The 23,185-nt window shown below is 47.3% G+C and overlaps 1 protein-coding gene across 2 annotated transcripts in view; it reads left to right on the forward strand.

Annotated features, from left to right (window-relative positions):
- Positions 1-921: 921 nt before the first annotated feature.
- The window catches only part of LOC147156159 (cadherin-20-like), a 52,046-nt gene continuing 29,782 nt past the window's right edge, over positions 922-23,185 (forward strand). The window contains exon 1 of one of the 2 annotated variants that reach the window (XM_086066221.1): positions 922-1,066. The gene's annotated coding sequence lies outside the window, so the exon portion shown is untranslated. Of the gene's footprint in view, positions 1,067-9,160; positions 9,328-23,185 lie in introns of those variants that run through there. The other variant, XM_086066220.1, reaches the window with a different exon arrangement.

Below are 23,185 nucleotides of genomic sequence, written 5' to 3' on the forward strand. Positions count from 1 at the left end.
GGCCTCCCTGGTTTTGTGTTTTTTGGATTTGTTGGGGTCTGGATGTTTCTTGGGCTGGGGAGGAGTTCTGGTGGGGGGTGTCTGGTCGGTGCTGGATTTCACCTTCCTTGGTTTTCTTTGGTCCTTCCTCGGGTCTCCTGGTGTTCGGTTTAGGTGAACGGTATGAGATTTTTTCTAATAGGTTTTCTGGTGAGCTAACAAATACACGCACGCACGCACGCACGCACGGACATACACATACTCACCCACACACACACACACACAAAAAAAAAATAATAATAAAAAATAAAATAAAATAAAAATATAAAAAAATAAAAAATTTAATAAAAAAAAATTAAAAAAAAGAGCAATGATGATGACATTTCCGAATGAACAATACTGAGCTCTTAAAAAAAAAAATTTAAAAATAAAAAATAAAAAATGAAAAAAATAATAAATACAGTATTCCGGTTAATATTCAACTCCAGCAGTTTTTTCAATGTCTGAAGGCGGCCATTTTGCCACTTCTTGTGAAAATGACATCCTAGGGGGGGGGGGGGGGGAATTATAGTACATTTAGAACAGATATAAAATTTGTGATTATTCGTGAGTTAACTAGTGAAGTCATGCAATTAATTACAATAAAAAAATGTCGCCCCTAATTTTTAATAATCTTTTCTCTTCTTTTTTATCGCGTCAGATGATTAAAAATAATAATTGTAATTAATCGCATGACTTCAATCTTTAAGTCATGATTAATTACAAATGTGATATCTGTTCAAAATGTACAATACATTTTTTTCTAGGTTTTTATATTCTTGTTATCTTTCCCAAGCCGGGAAACGAAGATGGTCAAATCCGGGTCAGTCGGCGTTCCTCACCGGCCGCTTAGAGGGAAGCTGACAGAGCCAATCAGCACTCGGCGTGCCGACATTCCCTCCGGAAGCTTCTTCTTCTCTCACGTCGTCGTCGTCATCACACATCAACTTCTGGTGCAAGTGCGGAAGTCTGTGGACCTCCTGCGGGTCACGAGGAGTCGGCTTTCATCGGAGGTTTTTCCTCTGAGGGGGGCTCATCGGCATGACAGGTGAGAGCGGGAACGCTTCTGATTGGCTGGTTGCTGGCTCGCGACGCCATTGATTTGATGTTGTATAAAATCAACCCAGAGAGTTGGCTCAAATTGACCCATAAAGTGGATCGGTCCGTTTTTGGATCCATAATTGGGTTACTTTTGACCAACAGTTTTTAGAGCGTGGACCGATCCACTATTTTTGACCCAACTGTAGAGCGCAACTAGTCAACAAATTTGTGAACTTTTTTTGTGGAAACTTTCTAGAATTGAATGTTGAAGTTTGTTGCCTTGAAATTTCGTGTTCACGCAACGTTTTTTTTTTTTTTATAGTGTAGTGTATGTCGTTTTTTTTTTTTTACAGTGTCGTATATGTCCCTTTTTAACCCCTCCCCAAGTAGGCGGTAACATTTGTCGCATAATGGAAGTGCATCGAGCGCGGAGGTTCTTCATTTCTCGTCATTTTGCATACGAAGGAGCGTCGTCGGGCTCGTTATCGCTCGTACCCGCGCGTCCCGGCGGGATGTCAAACGCAAAGCGGCTGATTGTCAGCGCAAGAAAAGATGTGATTTTTTTTCCCACCCGGGGAAAAGGTCACCTGCGAACGTGGCGCCGTTCAAACGCTGAATAGAGAAGAATAATCGACTTGGCATGCGTTCAACTGAAGCCGGCGTTCATCATTGTTTTTTTTTCTGGCGAGGTGAGCGCGACGCGACGGCACATGCGGGCAAACGTGTCGCGGGAGTCGTGCGACGCCCACGTTTGTCATTTCGTTTCCTTCCACAGGTGAGCGACTTCCTGCCTGTCGGAAGGCGAACGCAGATTGCTTTTCCTCGATTGCGTTCCTGATAACGTGAAGGTTCTCGTCCAACGGCCGCGGCAATTTCAATGTTATGAAAATGTCACTTTTTAATGGTGGGAAACAAATTGTTGTTCTTCTTATAAGTACTTCTTTTTTTTTTAAAAGTTAGATTTATTTATTTGACTTCTGGTGTCTTCCTCCCTCGGCTTCTTTATTCCACTCGTTCAATTTCAAGGGCGACGGTCGTAAAAAGTTGAGATAGCGTTCCAATGTTGTATCGCCGCAATTCAGTACTCGATCTTCAATTCGGACGAAGATTTCACTTTTTGTTCACTTGATGATGAAATGTCGCGTCCGCTAATGGACGCAATCGCAATTATAGCCAATATGACCTTTGCGTTCGTCGCTGCCCATTAATAACATATATGAGTGTTTGGGGTTATTCATAACGGTATCGCTTCAAAAGTGTTGCGTACATTATTAATTGCTAGACGGTAGTGAGTGACCTTTTTTTTTTTTCATCTTCACTTGGCAAATCCAACTCCATATAAAACTAAAACTAATGCAAAAAGCTCATAAAAATAAAATAAATAAATAAATAAATAAAATAAATAAATAAATAAAATAAATATAAATGGATAAATAAAAGGCGGCACGGTGGCTGACTGGTTAGCACGTCCGCCTCCCAGTGCAAAGGTTGTGAGATCAAGTCCGGGCTTCGGCCTTCCTGGGTGGAGTTTGCATGTTCTCCCCGTGCCTGCGTGGGTTTTCTCCGGGTACTCCGGTTTCCTCCCACTTTCCAAAAACATGCATGGCAGGTGAATTGGACACTCCAAATTGTCCACAGGTGCGATTGTGATTGTTGGTCTGCGTGTGCCCTGCGATTGGCTGGCAACCCGTTCAGGGTGTACCCCGCCTACTGCCCGAAGCCAGCTGGGATAGGCTCCAGCAACCCCCGCGACCCTTGTGAGGACAAGCGGTACAGAAAATGGATGGATGGATAAATAAAATTATGAATAAATACATACATACATAAATAAATAAAATAAGTCATTTTCGGGGGGGGGGCTGCTCTAAAAAAATCATCAAAACTAACCACATTTAAAATAAATGATTGAATGAATTAAAATAACAATTAGCTGTAATGATGAATCCCAAACCTTTCTCACCGTGGCTGCCAATCGAGCGAGATCCACCCCTAAAACCAGCTAAATTCATCCTGGCAATAAACAAGCAACAAAAGTAAGTCGCTAATTGTTGATCCTTGGGGTCTTTTAACGAAAGCACAACACGGACGAGTTATTATTAAGACTGTGTTGGAAGAAAGAAAAAAAAAAAGCTTGAGTCTCCTTCAAAGGCGCAGCTTTGGGTGAATTAGCGCTTATTGATGGCGGCGCTATCTGCTCTTCTGCTTTTGATGTTGTTGGGCGCGACTCCCCACCGAGGTTGTTCTGCTCGGCTTACGGCGCATTTCGCCTTTTTTGCCCGCCGCCGAACAATACAAATAATTTGCCGCCGCATGCTCTCGCGCTCGCCTCCGCAGTTAATTGAGGGATCTTTTTATGTTTTCAATTAGTGCCTCCTTTTTCTTCTTCTTACACGTCTGACATTTGTTCTAATTGCACAAGAAGCTCGCCGGCATCACAACAACAACCTTTATTTTCCCGTCAATCTCCTGGCACGGGGGGGGGGGGGGGCGAGAAGGAGTTTACGGATAATTACAGCCGGCGATGGAAATAAATAAAAACATTTCTCTCGTCTTTCTGGCCGGGAAAAGCGACGCCCGGATTCCTCTCAGGATGTAATTACACCAAATATCGACGGCTGGGAATCGGAGGCTTCTCTCCGATTCTGCCTCGTTAGAGCGCTTCTTCCTTAACTATCCGCTAACTTCGAATCAAAGCCCGGCGCCGAGCGTGACTTTGCTTTCAAGCGCTCCAATCAAATCTCCACACACCTTACGGCTTACAATCGATCGCGTGCCCGCCACCTGACGAGAATCCGACATGATGACCGGCAATCGCGCATACCGATAATCAGGGAAAGGTTGACTTTCCTTCCAAAAGACCCTTCCAATTACTGGATGTCTCTAAACCATTGTTGTTTCTTTCCCCCACTCCTTCTGTATGCTCTAACATTAATAAAAAAAACAAAAAAAATTATAAAAAAGTTTTAGGGAGCAAGGTCATATTTAAAATAGAACGTATTTATACGTTATTGGGAGCAACTAAGTTAATGTTGGGAAATCTTTGAGGCAAGTGTAATTTGAGCATTTTCCATCCCTTGTGATCGAATGCAGCACAGTTCCGATCATCGACGTCTCTCGAAGATTATCCTGAGCGATTCATCTGCGGCGTGGGGTCGTTTAAAGTCATTTTTCTCCGCTGATTTGTTTTGAAAACCACCCATGGAACGATAACCCTAAATATGAAACCTGATGACTATTTCGGATGGTAAATGGAAATCTCCCGAACCTGCTGACTTCTCTTGAACCCCCGGAATCTCCAAAACGCCGTTTGTCACATGATAGCATTTCAAGTAACGATGGCAAAAAAAAAATCACGATGCGGGAACAAATTGTGCCTGGTGGCTGGAAAGAGGTTCAAGCCTGTGTGCTCCGCTTCCCCTGGGAGCAAGCGGCAGATGCGCACGCACGCACACGCTCACGCACGCACGCACGCACACGCAGAGTCAAAGCCAGAAGCGCTCCGGAGTGGCGTCTCAAGCGGAGCCAGAAAGCCAAGCTGGGTAATCCCGCGAGGAGCTCAACACGACCACCGACTTGCCCCCGACAGCCACACCACAACTGGGGGGGGGGGGGGGGGGGGGGGTTGGCCAGAGGCGATATGTGGGGCTGCTGCGGGGGGGGGGATGATGCGCTTGTCGTGTATCATTTTGTCATTCTCCCAAAATCTGCTTTCATGAGGGCGCGTACATTTTATTTACCAAACGGCAAACTTGAAGAATGCGTCTCGTCTTCCTCGCTCGGCTGACGCGACGCCTTCAATGCGGCTATCGATTGCATTTTTTTCATTTGTCCCGGTGGGATTTGGTGCGCCATCCTCCGGCACAAAGCCCACCCGGGGGGGCGCACTGGCGCCTCTTTTACTGAGCGACGACGAGACAATCCACTCGCTGACTGACATGCAATCGGACCGGGTGCAATTGCGCGTCGGGCTTTGGAGGTAGATTAGCTGCAGAAAGCAGTCAGGATCACTTTTCTCAACTTTTCTCAACATTTCACTTCTCCGAGAGGAACACACAGAATACTTGGCAATTGTAAAAAAAAAAAAAAAAAAATGACCGCCACGCTGTCGAGAAGATGGTTCGAAAGACATAAATCATACACCCGGTGTTGACGCCGTTGACAGACTCGACAACAATTCAAACTTTTGCCAAACTTGGTGCAGCATGTTCGCGCTTGTTGGTTTTTTGGCAGCAGAGTATAAGAGATCAGCCAGGGCCATTTTGCAACAAGCTCTTTTTGCCATTGTTTTCAGCAGGGACGTGAATAATGATGAAACTTATAGAAATATACTTTTTTCCTGATGAAAGAAGAGACTCTCATCTTTCTTTTGGTAGGTTCCATGTTTTTATAGCAAGAGAACACAATATTTTGTGGGCCTTGCAAAATCAGTCCAAATCCAGTAAAACGGCCGGGAGCGAAGGGGGTTGCTTCACTGAAAATGGCCGCCAGTGAATGGTTTAAAAAGTCAACAAAGAAGACGCATTGTGTTGTTCCTGTTCTAATCCGTTAGCTCGATGCTAGTTGCTAACAACCGTAGCAAATCGTAACTGCAGATGTTTTTCTGCAACACGCATTAAGCATTAAATGTCATCGAAATGCGGACGAGGTTTTGATGCTCGTCCGCATAATCATGCAAACCCGTAGTTTATAAATATTTGAATATGTCCATGCACATTTTTTCGAAACGCGTTGCAGCGAACGCAGCAGGTTATGTTTCAAACGAATGAAAAATACAAGATAATAACGAAAGCGCGGCTGCTCGTCGACGCCGGCGTCGCCTCACGAAGCCTTTTAGCCTCCCTGACGCTTCGTCTTGGCCTCTAATTGTTTTTTCAAGCCTCCGCGGGGGATGCGGCGCCGCGGCCTTATTATGGCGGCTGATCGATGTGATTTATGCCCCCTGGAGGCCAAACATGCAAACAGTCTCATCTCCTGAGGCGAAAGCCCAGAAATCAATGGCGGCCGGCCGAGCCACAAGGCACCGCGGGAACCGAGGCCGGCGCGGAGACTTTTCTGGCTTCTTCATCTGTTTATTTTCATTTTTACTCGGGAAAAAAATCAACAGTCTGGTGCCGCACTTGGATTGCTTTCATTGAGAAGTTTTGCCGGCATGCAGATGGCCGCCTTGTTAACGTAATCCCCTTCCACGTTCGCCGGCTGCGCTGCTCATACTCGCCAACATTTCGCACTTGTTATATTTTTGTTATCCGAGGAAGAAGAAAAGAAGGCCGCCGCCGCCGCTGCCACCGCCGCCGCCGCCGCCGCCGTCAGGCTCGATTGTCGGCGGTCTTGTTCGGTGCTTATCGATCGTGCCGGCACTTGAAGATGATTGCCGGCCTGCTTAAAGAGCGCGTTGGATTCTTTTTTTTTTTTTGCTCTTAATTCCTTTTCATTCCCGATACGCCGCATTCGGCGGCTGCCGGGCACGCGATTGCGATCAGCGCGGGAAGCGCGGCGCGCGATCGATATGCAACATTTTACCGTCATGCCTTCGGACTGGAGAGAAAGAAGAAGAGCTTCGAGCTCGGATGCGCAAAAATGGCGCGCAACCTCCAGGGGGCGTCGGACTAAAATCACATTTTACTAATTAGGGTCACTGGTGAGTTTAAAAGCGGTTGGCAAGAAAATGAGGGCAGACCCCGGACCGGTCACCAAGTCCGTTTCACCGTGTTTCCCCCCTTCGGCAAAACTGCCGTTTAAGTTTAGTCGCTTAAAGTTAATGTTGTACGTCAAGCAGCGCTGTGGCCATTTTAGTCCTCGTTTCCGCCTCCCACGTTCCAAACAAAGATTGTTGTCGCCATCGCGACCGTCCGTTCCATCCAAGCGGTTCGGTTCAGTTCACTTCCGATGCCCTTTTCTCTCCGTCGGGGTGGAACGGGAAGCGGTTGAGGGACGGCGGACCCAAATGCAGGGAAATTAACCGTAAGGAGGAAAAAGGTGAGCGGATAACCATGACTTGATGGGACGTGACCGGACGGGTCGCCTCGACTGGATCGGAGCGTGACGCGACCTGATTTTAGCGACTTGTCTTGGCCGCAACGACGACTTCCACACATGAGATCGGCAATGCGCCCAAAACGACAACAGACTCGAACCCCAGTTTCAATGCATCCTCACAAGTTGCTTACCGTTCAGGCCGTACATATTTTGCTTCTTTATTCCACCGTCACTTCTTCTGTGTTCGTCTTTTTCGCGTTGTTTTGATTCATGCAAAGCCGTGTTTGTTCTGTAGATTGCAATCAAGTTTGAAAGGTTTTCGTCGTCCGTCCTTCCTTCCTTTTCTCGGTCTCTCCTTCGGTCTCTTGAGGCCTCCCTGATTTTATGTTTTTTGGATTTGTTGGGGTCTGGATGTTTCTTGGGTTGGGGAGGAGTTCTGGTGGGGGGTGTCTGGTCGGTGCTGGATTTCACCTTCCTTGGTTTTCTTTGGTCCTTCCTCGGGTCTCCTGACGGCGGTGTTCGGTTTAGGTGAACGGCATGAGATTTTTTCTAATAGTTTTTTTTGGTGAGCTAACAAATACACGCACGCACGCATGCACGCACATACACATACTCACCCACACACACACAAAAAAATAAAAATAATAAAAAATAAAAAATAAAGAGCAATGATGATGACATTTCCGAATGAACAATACTGAGCTCTTTATTAGAAAAAAAGTTTGAAAGGTTTTCTTGGCTGCTTCTTCTGCTACGCTTTCCGTTAACTCCCTGTGGCTGCGCGACAGCGCCACCCCAGTCTTGGCATATGCATTACAGCTGTTCAACAGCGTCTTCTTTTGGACACGCGCAAGTCCTTGAAATGCTTCCGCGTGGACGAGATTTGTTTGAGGAACCAAAGCCGGCTTCGCTTCCGTCCGGACGGGGGCCGAAATACAGTAACACTAACGAGGCGCACCTGGGGAAGGGAAGACACACACACACACACACACAGGTGGATGTGGTTAGACATAACGAGGCAAGGGAAGAAACCAGGAAACCAAGATAAAAAAAACACCAACCAAACAAACAAAAAAGCCAACCCCCACAGAACCGAAACATGTTGGGAAAGGTGAGAACTGCATCCATTTTTTTACCTGTGCCGTGTTGCTAAGTAGCATTGGCGCAGAGCCTGGAAGCTAACGACGCGTCACCGTCACGTCCCAAGCGCGACTCCGGGGAGTTTTCTCCAGAACAATGGAGACGGTGCGGCAGGACATAAGACGCGGGACTCGCGCCGCCAAGAAGCTCGTCGCTACCTCGCAGGGGACGCGGTGCGAGCTTTATTTGTGGGACGCCGAGTTGGAGAACATTTGTGGAAACGACATGCCCGCAAGCTCCTCAAATCTGGCGAGCCAGATCGTAGCGTCCAAATTTGATGATCTTTTTGAGTCTTTTTTTGTCAGAAGCTCCTCAACACTTGAACTCCAAAAAGTCTCGACCGACTCGCCAATCAACGGGTTCAAAAAAAATGCGCGTCCAGGCTAGTGAGCTTTGCCACGTAAAAGTGCGAAGGCCTGAAAAATAGTTAATAAAGATCTTCTTTTGTTAACAAGAGACTGTACAGACTTGCCGTGAATATTTTTTCACTTCTTTTCCAAACTTTGTGAAGAAGCTCGTGAGTTGACGCCTAATGATTCAATTTGTTCAGCAGCTCGACTCATTTGCGGACAATAAATGATTAATCGGAGCGGAGCCGCGGGTCGTAAACATTTACTTATTCATCAAACATATTCCTCTTTAATGCTCATGTTTGTTCATTTCCTCACGCCGGCCCGGTAAAGCAATCAGTCGCCCCGGCCCGGGCGCGATTGCGCCTCTCGACGCCGCCGCCGCCGCCGTGACGTGGTGGAGCTTCGAGAACAATCTGAAAAGTGGAAGAAAGTGAGTCGGCGGTGAGCGAATTTCCAATCCTGCGGGTTAATTTGGTGCCTTTCGGCTGCAATTGGCGTGTCTAAGCATTCATGAGGCGAGCGGCAGCCCGGGTTGCAGCGGGAGGAAGAGGAGGAGGGAGGGGGGATGAAGAAGGAGGGAGGGGAGGAGGAGGATGAGGAGCGCCGGGAAGGCAGTCAGTGCAGGCGGAGGCGAGGCGGCGAGAGGAAGTGTGCGTCTTCCCCCCGAAAACCGACTTCATCGCACGTTTGAGGAGCGAGCAGGGAAGAAGTAGGAGGTGCTGTCGCTTTTGTTTCTGCAAGATTTTCCAGCGCAAGAAGAAGAAGAAGAAGAAGAAGTTGAGCATCCGCTTCTTAAAAGGTAACGCCGTCTCGTGTTCATGTTGCTGTCACGCGGCCAACCTCTCGGCAGTTTGACAAAGTGGCTAAGGAGAAGGTATCGGGCAAGAGAGGGAGGGCGAGGCGGTCGGGGGTTCGGTAACCACGGCAGCCGGGGGGGGGCGGCAAAATGTCTATTTTGCAGACACCGGGCAGCTCTGCCAAGTCCGCCGCCTCTCAAGAGAAAGATTTCATTGTGCGGCCGATTCATGAGGCACCGACGTGACCCCGCCAAACACCCCCCCCCCCACCCCGCCGAGCGACCGCCCGCCCGCCGTGCCCGACTCACTCGGCCCGCTGGTGCTGTTGTTGCATCAACACTTTGCCGAAGCGCCGTGCTGCATACTAAACGAGAGTTCCATGAAGCGACGCGGGGTCGGCGTGCTTGTCGCCGACTGCGCGTGGCTTCCGCCTGTTAGCGCTTCGTCTTGAGGATTTTTTGGGAATCAGGATCGGAAGGTCCCGTTCGGCCAAGCTAAAGAGATCAAATCGAGTTTAAAATAACATCTACGATGGTTACTTTGGCGTTTGATATAAGATCCTTGTCTGGATCTTATAAGTTCTCCCTTAACTAATTTCTTCCCAAAAACGTATAAATACGTTCTATTTTAAATGTTTTAAGTGACCCAAAGACGTATTCATACTTTCTTTTTTTTTATGCTAGAGCAAACAGAATGCTTTGATGCAGCCTCACAACTGAAGAGAATGCTTGAAAAAATGGTAGTTATTACAACATCGGCCAGCAGGTAGCAGCAGAGTATAAGAGATCAGGGCCATGTTGCAAAAAGCACTTTTTCCCCAATGTTTTAGCCTCTAATCTTTCTTTTGGTAGGTTCCATCTTTTTATAGCAATAGAACACAATATTCTGTGGGCCTTGCTTCAGTGAAAATGGCCGCCAGTGAATGAGTTAAATGGCAGCACGGTGGAAAAATGGTTAGCACGTCTGCCTCACAGTCCTAAAGTTCTGTGTTAGAATTTTGGCTTTGCTGCGGAGTCTCCGTGTTTTCCTGGTGCTTGTGTAAGTTTTGTGTCCGGCAATCCAAAAACATAAAAACATGCATTCAGGTTCATTAAAGGTGACGAATGCCATTGAATTGCGACCAATCCTGGGCGTTCCCCGCTACTGCCACCTACAGTTAGCTCGGGTACGCCACCCTAGTAAGTGAAGTGGAAAACATGTTTTCATTCAAACGAGTTGAAAGTATCGTCCATTTTGCTGACTTTGGAGTTGGCATCAGATCTTCACCAATTCACAATTCGGGACCAACACTTTTTGATTTTGGTGAACTCGTGTTTGAGAGGAATCTCATTCCCACGCGTTGCCACTTTTATTCGTTGTTGTCATGAGCTGCTGATGTTGATGGTCGATTATTGTTTGATTAATAACGTCACCATAACGCGTACGTATATACAGTTATATGTTTTCATTGTGTCGTTTTTGTTGGTGAGCTGGAACAGATTAACGGCACTTCCCTTCATTTTAATTGGAAAGGTTGATTTGGAAAACGTATGCTTTGAGTTTGTGAAGAAATGAAACTCATTCGTCGAGGTAGCGCCGCGGGTGAAGCGGGAAACGCCGAACGGCCGGCAGGCGGGCGTCGACTGCGCGCCTGCCGCGCGACTCGTGTCGCACCTGGGCTTTTGTTTTGTGAGTGGACAACCTGGCGTGCGTGCTGGCGCGCACGTCGTCACGGCGACGGCCAATTGTCGGCCACGATGATGAAGCGCTTCGGTGGGTTTTTGTGTGCTTTGTACGGAAGCTTTCGAGGCTGAGGATCGGGTCAGCTTACCTGCGGGCTCATGTTGCAACTCCAGCTCCAGCAAAAAAAAAAATAATAATAATAATAACATCAATGTTCAGCAGGAGTACTTGAAAAGAGCACGCAAGTGCTTTGGTGAACGAAGAGAAGCTTTGATATTTTGTGTTTGGCCTCTGCAAACGGACCCAAAGGAACACGGCCCTGTTTTTTTTTTTTTTGTGTGTGCGTGTTTTGTTATTTTTGGTACGTCTTTTGCAAGGTCGATATTTGGACCGAGTGTGTGCAAAGTCCTCAAAGGCTGGTTTGCGTTTGCGAGCGTTGATTTGAACGAAGCAGCTGCCGCGACGTGGCCGGCAAGCTCGCCGAATGGTTCGTGGCCGGCTTGAAGAAAGCAATCGGGTGACGCGGGGCTGCGGCGCCGCTCATTACATCGAGTCGTTAACATCCAGCAGTAGACACCGGGAACCTCCGCGGCTCAATTAATGGCGATTGATTCACTTCCTGCTTCCATTCAAGTCTCCAAGGACACATGTCGAAAGGACAACTCTTTAAATATGGACCTGTCCTTAGCTTTTAATGCAGGGGGGCAGGGGGGGGGGGGCAGGGGGGGGGGAACGTGCGGCCCAGTCCGTTCATTAATCCGACCCAAAGCGAATCTAGATGATCAACAGTCCTGTGATGTTTGTTGAGTTGTTTTCCCCCAAAATGGTTTGTCTTAACAAGTAGAATAAATAACATCATCAATAATTAATTATTTAATTGCAATTCATAAATGCGTCGTACGCGGCTGTCTTGTAGGACGAGTAAATTCTGACACTGCTAACGCGTGCTTTGCTTTGTCCGCCTATAAAAGATGACCTCCCAGCGCTCGCGTTCCTCCGCGACTCGCGGGTGTCGCATTGGCGGCGACGTGCGACGTGCGACGCGCGGCCCGCGGGAACGCTGAGAGACAAAAACGCGAGACGCTCACGCCGACACGCTCGCACGCACGCGCAACTGAGGGACGCCTGACGATGTTGTTCGCTGACTTTCGCCGGTGCAGCTTGTTTGGTTTTTTTTCTTGATTGAAGAAACCATTTATGCTCAATAATGGCTTCTAATCTGATAGCGACAGACACAATCATTATAAATAATAATGATTAAGATTTAAAGTCAAAGTTTATCAAGCTAACGAGCTAGCACATGGCGCTCTATCTATCGATCTATCTATCGCCACATTAAAAAGCATTTTTAAGAAGTAAATGTTTCTAAATATCGGTCATTCGGGAGGGACTCAGCGTCGAGCCGCTACTCCTCCGCGTTGAGAGGAAGCAGTTGAGGTGGCTGGGGCATCTGGTTCGGATGCCTCCTGGGGAGGTGTTCCGGGCATGTCCTACCGGCAGGAGGCCCCGGGGACGACCCAGGACACGCTGGAGAGACCACGTCTCACGGCTGGCCTGGGAACGCCTCGGGATCCCGTCGGAGGAGCTGGCTGAAGTGGCTGGGGAGAGGGAAGTCTGGGCTTCCCTGCTAAAGCTGCTGCCCCCGCGACCCGACCCCGAATAAGCGGAATTGAAGACGGAACGGAACGGAATGTTTCTAAATAAAGTGAGGCTGCTGTATGCTAGTGCTAACGCTAGCAGAGCTGTGTGTTGAAAATGTCTAAAAAGCAAATGTAGGATTGAGCTCATCTTGTTGAGTTTTGAAGCACTTTTAAAGGGAATTTGCCAAAATGTCGGACAAGCATGATGCGGTTTTGACAAAAAAAACTACTAATACTATTTCTGATTTGTAGGCTACATCAATGATCAAACACAAAACGTGTATTCAGTTTGTTCCTGAAAATTATGCCCAGCCATAAAAAGTAATCATGTTCACTGCTTTCAACCAAAGTCTTTTGCTGATTTTATATTTCTGTCTATCTAAAAAATGTGCGTTCTTTCATATTTCTGATGAAGTGCAATTATGAATTGACGGTTTACAGAAAGAGTTATTGGCTTTTTACGGACTCCCCGAGTCGACACGTTTATTACAATAAAAAAGTGACCGAAGTGAGTTCTCCAGAGGCAGACAACTGACTTTAGTCCCGGCTCTGGTTATTAGCTGCCACGTGGTTGGTGTAGACGCGCGGGAAGCGTGGCGTGCGGCACGCGAGGCGGCGCGGGAGGCGGCGGCGCGAGGCGGCGGCGGCGCGTGCAAACAAAACAAAACAAAGCAAAGCGGAAGCCCGCTGAGTGTTGGATGAAGGATTTGTCAAAGTTTGTCATCTGTGCGCCGCTCGAGTCAACATCTGGCGGAAGCCACGCAAACGCCACATGCTGAGCCCCCCCGAACGTCGACGTGGCCCGCCGATGTTTTGCATCACGCGACTCGTCAGCACGCCTGCGCTGGCGTGTGAAGACAAAGCAGGCGCGCTGCGCTTTTGTATGCTTTGCATTTGAAAGAGGAAAATTGATTTGGAATCATTTGTACACAGATACCCCTGCTTAGGGCCCTCGGGCTCGCATTGCGAACGTCACGGCTCGCATTGCGAACGTCACGGCTCGCATTGCGAACGTCACGGCTCGCATTGCGAACGTCACGGCTCGCCTGTTGTCTGGGTTTGGTCACGTGACGTTTGCAATGCGAGCCCGAGGGCGCTTTTTTTTTGGTCAATTTCAGGCGGGAGAATGTTTTGGGCTACTGGAGGCGCGTACTTCAACATATTGCAAGGAACGTTTTTTTTGTCTCGATTTTCCCTTCACCAAAAAGCCTTTGCGCGTTTATTTGCTCCTCCCATGACTCGGAGGCTAGGGTGGGTGAAGGTTCGCCAAAAATAGTATCATGTCAAAGCCAATTAAAATGATATTTCGGCATTGATCCTGCAGTAGATAAAGTGGTTTGAAAGTTTTACCTTGTGAAAAAAAAAAATCACAATATGTCTCCTTTAACGTAATAACGAGTCTGTTCTGTTCCGTCTTCAATTCCGCTTATCCGGGGTCGGGTCGCGGGGGCAGCAGCTTTAGCAGGGAAGCCCAGACTTCCCTCTCCCCAGCCACTTCAGCCAGCTCCTCCGACGGGATCCCGAGGCGTTCCCAGGCCAGCCGTGAGACATCGTCTCTCCAGCGTGTCCTGGGTCGTCCCCGGGGCCTCCTGCCGGTAGGACATGCCCGGAACACCTCCCCAGGAGGCATCCGAACCAGATGCCCCAGCCACCTCAACTGCTTCCTCTCTTTATTTATTTATTTTTTTTTATTTTTTTTATTTTTTCTTCTTTTTCTTAAGACTGGTTCCTCTCAATGTGGAGGAGTAGCGGCTCGACGCTGAGTCCCTCCCGAATGACGGGAAGGGAGAGCCCGGCTACCCTACGGAGGAAACTCACTTCGGCCGTAATAACGAGTCCTCATACGTAATTAATGTTCCATTGCTGATGGCGATGAAGCATAACATCTAATCGACCACTGATGTCTTTTGGCATCACAGACCAGTTTCGCGCAAAGAAATTCAAACAAACGTTTCCAATTGCAACCCGCCGCGTCGTCGTGCCGTCATCGAGATCTCGATCCAGAGACAACGACACCCGCGACCTTGCGATTGTCTTTTAGACGCCGTCGTTGTCGAAGGTCCCGCGTCACAAAAAGATTGGATGCTGGCAATGAAAGGAACGTTTCAGTGCCGTAAGTTGGAGCCGCTCCAAAGAGTTCGCCGTTGCGTGCGAGGTTGCCGCCGTCTGAGTCGCAACGTATTGTTCGACGATGAAGAGCTCTCCGCATCAAAAGCCAGCGTTATTATCTTTCAAACAAAACGGGCTGTTTGCAGAGATAAGTGGCGCATCGAGAGACGGCGACGCCGAACCAAAATCCGACACTACCGGAAAATTGCCTTTGTGGCTTTAATTGAGAGAGAAGGTAACATCGCAGGTGATGCGCGACGCATCGCGTTTTCATTTTCTTTCACAGTCGGCTGGCGGGGGGGGGGGGGGGGGGGGGCTGAGGACTGGGGGAAGGGTGGGTGGGGGGGCGGGTCTAAGGGGGGCGTCCTACATGGGCTGTTTATGGCAGACTTGCAGTTGAAGTCAATTGTCAACATGATTTATGGAGATGTGCGCCATCTCCGCAACGCCTCCTCAATCTTCCCTGACGAATGGCTGCCATCAGCCCGTGTCGCGGCCGTTTGTCTCCCTCGCCGGCCAATTTGCAGCCAGACGCACCGGTTTGATCTGCCGCGTCTCTCCTGCCGCCAATTTTATCCCCGCATTCTAATTTTTCCTCACATATGTGGTATGTCAGAAAAGTTCCGTAAGTACGCCAAATGCATTGATGACCCTCTTCATCTTGGGAAAGAGGAAACAACTCACAAGTGGTTAGGAACGGAGCTCCTGCATGTCAATGGTGTTCTCTGCCAGGAACTGTCAGATGCTCAGGGCATTGTCGCTGTCAAGCAGCCTTGAGTTGTCCTGCCGCAACTCTTTGTAGGCGTGTCTGGTTGAAAATTCCTATTTTGTCGATTGTGGCGTCAGTCCTGGAACTTTCCTGACACACTCGTATGTTAGTGGTGGGAAATGAAGTTTCATGAACCACTTGCAATATATATTTTTTTTACTCCTCTAGATGGTGCTCTTGGATTAAGCATAAAGAATAGTGCAATGGAAATGACGGCATCTTTTAACAAGAGCACCATCTAGAGGCGTCAAGCCGTATTGCAAGTGCTTCATGAAGCTTCGTGAAGCACTTGCGATGTTTTTTTTTACTCCTCTAGATGGTGCTCTTGGATGAAAGATAAAGTCGAGTTGAATGCAAATTGTATACGTTTCCGCTGCATTCTTCATGAGGTTTGATTTTTCTCATCACCGCGTATGACCCGCTGGACATTTTCCCGGATGCACGCGAGCAACGGGGGAGGGAGGAATTTGGGCGGCGGCCCGGTCGACCCGCTAATGAAGGTGTCGTGTCCAAACGCTTAATGGCTGTTTGGATGACACGCACCACTTATTGTCCCAATCATCCGCTCGCGTTCAGCAGCACCGCTTGATTAATGCGAGTGTCGGGATAAAAGGCTGCGCATATTAGTGAGCTGATTACACCGCCCAGGAAACTCTTTGGAAAACAACAGAAAGCCTGTGCAATCAACACGCTAACTTTCCCAACTTTGCCTCTTTAAGTTTTCTAATTGACACCCCCCCCCCCCGCCCCCCCCCCCGCCCCCCCACGGAAAAAGAAATGAGGGTCTCCGCTGAGCAATCAGCTTCATCTTGCGCCCAGACTCTCCCGCAGATTAAGCAGAATTAGCGACGGGTAGCTTGAAAGTTGCGACCCCCGCAACGGCGTGTGCGACCAACTCTCGAGCAAAAAAAACAAAACAAAAAAAACACAACAATGGAAGAGAAGCCAGACAAAGGTTCGTTGTCGAGAGACTTAATGAGAGTCCCCCGCTCAAAGGACAACCTGTCGTCTTTCGCTGCTGAGATGCTGCCGGAAAGGGGAGGGGAAAAAAAACGCGGAATAGACGAATGCTAATGAGGACGTGAGACGATGCAACACCTCCGCTCGTATCCTGATTTCCAAAAGGTTGGAACCTTCTTTGGACTCACAACAACGCAGATTCAAATGAGCCCCAGGACAGCGCGGACTGCTACCAAACTGAAAAAAACTAAAACATGAATAATGGAAATGTTTGTTTTGAAGTCAGCTCATTTTTAAGGTTGACGGTCCAAGTCTTGGCACTGGTTGTTCAGATTTCTTCTCATGCTTGTGTCGGAACTCCAGCTTCCTTCCACATTCCAAAAACATGCATGTTAACTTTACAGGATACAAAATTGTCCATTGGTGTAAATGTTGGGGGACGAGTCGATTTCATGATGTCCCCCACGTCTTGCCCAAAGTCAACTCAGAACTACGTTGAAGCGAGGGGAGGAGCTTCATGTCATCGGGCCATAACCCCTTCTAATAGAGAAGTCGTGCTTTCCCGCCTTGATGTGGCATCTATCGCGAGTTTAGTAACCCGACCCTCCCAAAAGTTTGACACTAGAATTGCTAGCTAACTGCTATCGAATAATCGAATCGATTTTCCTTTTCGAGCGTGATATCGATTCATAGAAGCATGAACCATAAATTATTTTAATATCTCTTTTTTCTCATAAATTAAACAACAAAATATAATTTTAAAGGCAAATTTTTGTATTGTACTGGGGTTTTTTTAGATTTACTATTTGCGTGAATTCAAAAGTACTTTTTTATATATTTATGAAAGACCTGACTCATTGCACTTTATGACAATTCAGAATCTTGTAAATTTGTATTTAATGTTTGTGGAGTTTTTTTTAATTTTTATTATGTTCTTATTTAAGAAGAATTGATGTTCCGAAATTAACCAATATCGGACCGAATCAAGTTAATCGAATCGGGAAAAATCCAAATAGAATCGAACTGAACTCTTGTGAATCGGAATCGAATCGATTGAGGAAATTTGAATCGATACCCAGCCCTAATTATTACCTATAGAGGCCACAAGAGGGCGGCAAAGCACAACAACGTTTGAACAAGTGAAGCTCCTCAACTCGATTCAACATAGTTCCTTGAAGACGGTGGCAAAAAAAAAACATTTGGCCTCCTTGTCGGCTGGCCGTTCATGGCGGATTCTCACGCTGCAATGAGCAGGACAAAGAACAAGCAAAAGAAAACCCTTGCGCTTTGTGATCTGCGCCGGGAGATTTCAGGTTGCGCGGGAGGAAAGCACGGAAATAAACTCGCTCCCCCCCAACCCCCCCCCCCCCCTCCTCGCAGTAAGACTTTATCAGCGAGCCAAGTGGAATCCTAAACGCTCGCAATCCCAATTTCATGCACACAAACAAACAAAGACGCAGGCGGGCGCTCGGCGGGCGCTCGGCGGGCGCTCGCAGCGTGATCGGTGTCGACGCGCTGGGCAGACGCACCTTGAGGACGTCGCATGGGGTCATGAGAGGAGGGACGCCCGGCGGGAACGCTGCCAAGCAGACGCGAGCGAGGGAGGGATGAGGAAGTGGAGACGACCGGAGCGCTCGCCGCCAAATGTCCCGCCGGGCGCTCCTTCTTGACTGCCGCTGTGATAAACAAGCTGAGAGTGCCGGCGGAGTGATTAGGTCCCGTCTGACAAGCCACCTCAGCAAATCACATAATGGCGTTGTGCTTTGCGGCTCTCGAACCTGCGCGCCCGGTCAATCGGCTCGAAGGCCTTCGGGATCAGGCGGCACGCATATGGCGGGTGACCAGGAACCTTCCGTACACTCTAAAATCAGTTGGGTGAAAAATGGACCGATCCGCTACTTTGAATCAAGAAATGGGACTTTCAATGTAAAACAACTCGTAAAAAAAATGGTCAGATCCTTGACTTGGGTCAAAAAATGGGGTCATTTTGTATAAAACAATCCAGAAAGTTGAATCAAAATGACCCATAAAGTGGTTCGGCCCGTTTTTTGTTTTTTATCCATAATTGGGTTACCTTTTGACCCAACTGTTTTTAGAGTGCAGTGTTTGTGTCATTGTCATTCGTCATAAAGCTCAACTGGAGTCGATCAGGTTCAGTTCGGATTCAGCGCCACTCGTCTCATTTTCTGTCTTTGTGATCATGCTCGGACCATTCTTGCACTCTAAAAACAGTTGGGTCAAAAATAACCCATCTATGGGTCAAAAACGGACCGATCCTCTATTTGGGTAAATTTGACCCAACTTTGGCAAAAAAATTATAATTGCTCATTTTGTATCAAACAACCCATTTAGTTGGTTCAGATTGTCTACTTGGGTCAGTTTGATCTGCCTTTGGGTCCCAAATTAGGTCATTTTCTATAAAACAACTTGGGTCAATTACACCCAATTTTCCGAGGATGGGGAGGAAGTACACCCAAAAAAAAAAAAAAAAATAGGTCATTTTGTACAAAACGCAAAACACAGAAAGTTGGGTCAAATTGACCCATAAAGTGGATCAGTCCATTTTTGATCTACAATTAGGTTACTTTTGACCCAACTATTTACAGCGTGCGACTTTCACAGCACAACTTGAGATTTTGAAGTCAGGGATTGAGGCCTGCTGAGAAGTTTTTGAATGGACTCGTTGTGCCAGATCAAAGAGAGCGAGAGTCCCGAACGCCACCCGGGTCGTGAACTTTGGGCGACGAGCAGATGGAACACCCCCGGAGTCTATTATCGCTTTTTGTAGACGCGTTTCTGCCACTGGTGCCGACCTCCTGAGTATTTTTTCCTTTTCTTCTGTGAGAACACAAAGCTTCTTTCACTGACTGCCAGGAGCCGGCACTCGGGTCCACCTCCTTCTGAGACCGCGACACTCAATGAACACTATGAGAACTTGACCCACATGACACGAAAGAAATTCTGCTCCAATCAAACTCAAAGATGAGGAATGAACGCGCAATTAATGACCGGTGTCAAGTTAACAATTGTAAAAATGTGCACAATTTCACAAGTTGCTTCATGTTAAAAATGAGAGCTCTTAATATGTAAAGTCTTACAAATGCAATAATGCCATCTAGTGGCTGAGAGATGACCTCACCACAAATCAATGTCACACTCGTTTTTTACAGTACAGTACATCTTTTTCATTTCAACTCAGTTTTATGAATTGTTATGAAATGACTAAAAGATGCAGCCATATTTCTATTAGTTGAACTTTTATGCTAACAAGAGTATGAAAACTTAGGGGAAATAATGTGTCCGTTTTATTGTACGTTTAGACCAGATGTAAAATTGCTGATTAATCGTGAGTTAATTGTTGAAGTCATGCGATTAATTACGATAAAAAAAATGTCATCGCCTGACACGCCTACTATTTTTCATGACCAGTTTACTCGGCACAGCAAGCTGGTAAAACTCCGCCTTGGATGTGAACGGAGAGCACATAACAGAGACTGGAAAAGTCTTTGAAAAAGTTCCAGATCTCGGCCAGGGCAGCGTGCAAAATAACCCGCAATCCCCTTCCCGACGCGTATGGCGTAACTCTTCCCCGCCCCCGCCCCTGCCCCCGCCCCCGCCCCCGCCCCCGCCCCCGCCCCTGCCCCCGCCCCTGCCCCCTCCCCCGCCTCCTCCTGGACACGCTCTGATGTGATGCGTCCATGCAGCAAGACAAAGTAGAATGTCTGCCAGGCGTGTGCTCGTCGGCTTGGAAGGAGAAGATGAAGAGAAGATGTCAGGATTGATAGCCGGCTTAACGAAACCTCATTGATTTCCGCGCGTTCTTTGCAACCGGCGCAGAAAGCCCTCGGAACGCTCACCGGGAAGCTTGTCAGAGTGGATGAGAATGACGAGGAGAGCGCGCGGGGGAGAAAACACACACAAATCTGTCCGCCCACACCTTCCGCCGGGCAAACGCATTTCCCCTGTTTAAACAAGAGGACGGCGAGCGCGTCTCCTCGCGCACACACGGGAGGTGTTTGTGCAGAGCAGAACACGCGTAATTGGCCTCCGTGCCCGCAGGTCCGCTCGCCGAGTGTTTGACCCGTCAGCCTATTTAAGGAGCGTGTACGCCTACGGACGCGCGGAGGCCCAACGTTGGGCGCGCACATCCGACTGATGTCACCTGGAAAGCGATCCCGGCTTTTCAATTATTCACTCGCTCCGATATCGCATTGGCACGCGATATCTCGAGCCTCAAATTAGAACACGGCGCGCTGGAGGAGCCTGACGGGAATGTAAATCCTCGCACTTGCGCTATATGGACGACCATTATGACGAGAATTGCGACATTACAGGAATTTCCATGGGAGTGAATTCGGCTACTGCCCGTTTCCATCTGTTCTTCTTTTGCGAATATTGAGACGGGACTCCGCCGCTGTAGGTGGCGCTATACACCACCATAGAAATGTGATCCACCAGTCGTTTAAAAGAAGAAGAAGAAGACCAGGAAGTGAGTTTTGCTCTTGTGATTCTTGATCAACCGTAGCGTTTCGTTGCTGTTTTCCATCTCAGACAGCATCAATATTCGCTTATTGAATTAATCCCAAAAAGATTTCCGTTTCGTCGTCACCCTAAACATACCTTACTTTATCGTTGCTTTGTAACTACAAACGACGTAATATCCGGTCAAAACGCGCGACGTGTTGTCAGCGTTTATTCGCAAAATCTGTTTCCATAGCCAAAATTCGCATTTTCCTTTTTTGGATAAGCTCCAAAATCCATCTCCTCTAAGCGTTTTGTTGTTGTTTTTTGCAAATTTTAGGCCCTTTTTCGTATTTCGAAAATGTTCTCACTTTTTAAAATTTGAATAAAAATAAGTGGATGGAAACCCACCTAATGTGAATGAATGAATTGAATGTTGGCACTTAACTCATTTTCTGTGGTTGTTGGCAAAGTCCGAACTGTTTTCCCGCGGGGTTCCTCAAGGGTCAATCTTAGGGCCCATGCTTCTTCTTAGGGATGCCCTCAACAAATTTCAAGCTATTTCAAACCACTTGTATGCTTTTATTATGATACGAAGATGGAATCAGTGCAGGCTGCACTTAATAGATACTTTAAAATATAGTTTAGACTTTAGCTCATGCAAGTAAAGTGGTACTGTACCTTGATTGACTTTTATGGTTTGGACAAATAGTGGGACTGAGAAAAGCTCAGGACACCCACTGGGTGCTTGTAAACTATCAAATCATTGTTAATCTTGTCCAGGTCACCTAGATATTATTCAAATAGTCATTTTAACTCTAACAGAGTTTCAGTTTTGACGTTCGTCTTGTGAGACTGACAAAATGGTGTCAGAAGTGGGACACTGTGAAGACTCAACCGTGAACAGTTGCCCGATGGCTGAATGGACTGCTTGTGCAACGCATGTCAGGTTTTCCTGAATATTCTCGGTGTTGTTCATGATCAAGTTGACCTTGAAGACCGAAGACGGGGACGCTCGGCTTGCGTGACGTCGTAAAGACGAATGACTTCCTGCCTCCCTTTCCGAGGGGCCGAATGGCGGGAAAAACATGACGTGCGTTGTCATGTTTCATGTTGTCAACAGCGCGTTGGGTTATTTTTCCGCAAGGAACAAAAGAGTCCACCTGCTGACAATAAAGTACAGCTCGTGTTGCGGCTGAGAACGTCGTGTAGAGGGTGACGCGATGATGAATGAATGTCCCGCTGAAATGTGAACAGAAAGATGATGCTCGTGTCCTCCAGCTTTCCACACATGCTATTTTTTGTCCTTATTAGTTTTTGTGTGCTCCGTGCCAGTTTGAGCTCCTTTTTATCTTATCCTGTAGTGACAACCCGAACAGTCCGACTTCCGGTGTCTTTTCGGGCATGGTTTCTTCAGACTTTTTTGTGGGTTTCGTATGAATGCTAATGCTAAGTAGCTTCATTTTCTAAACGTTAAAATGGCTGCCACATTCCAAAACGAGGACTTATTGTGTCTTTTCAGATATAGTTTCTTGAGACTTTTTTGTGGGTCTCCTCATGATTGACAGGACTTCCAAATTTCGTATGAATGCTAATGCTAAGTAGCTTCATTTTCTAAACGTTAAAATGGCTGCCACATTCCAAAACGAGGACTTATTGTGTCTTTTCAGATATAGTTTCTTGAGACTTTTTTGTGGGTCTCCTCATGATTGACAGGACTTCCAAATTTCGTATGAATGCTAATGCTAAGTAGCTTCATTTTCTAAACGTTAAAATGGCTGCCACATTCCAAAAGGAGGACTTATTGTGTCTTTTCAGATATTGTGTCTTGAGACTTTTTTGTGGGTCTACTCGTGATAGACAGGTCTAGCAAATGTCATGTTGCTAATGCTAAGTAGCTTTGAGGCTTCATTTTCTAAGCCTTTTTTTAAATTTACCCTAAATTGGCTGCCACATTCCAAAATGAGGACTTATTGTGTCTTTTCAGATATAGTTTCTTGAGACTTTTTTGTGGGTCTACGCAAGATCTTCCAAAATGTTATGCTGCTCCATGAAACTGAGACGGAAACTCGTGGAAGTTGCTAATTAGAATCTAAAATGTGCACTTTAAACCAGAAGGTCAAACTTCCTGTATCTTTTCGGGCTGTGGCTTGTTGAGACTTTTTTGTGGGTCTACTCGTGACAGATATTTCCACCAAATTTCATGTTGGCGGCTGGATTTTCCAAACGTTTTTAACCTCTTGGAAACGACCAGTTTGA

Source organism: Leptonotus elevatus, chromosome 21 (assembly GCF_054856555.1).
Source record: "Leptonotus elevatus isolate MCC_2025b chromosome 21, RoL_Lele_1.0, whole genome shotgun sequence".
Taxonomy (NCBI): Eukaryota; Metazoa; Chordata; class Actinopteri; order Syngnathiformes; family Syngnathidae; genus Leptonotus; species Leptonotus elevatus.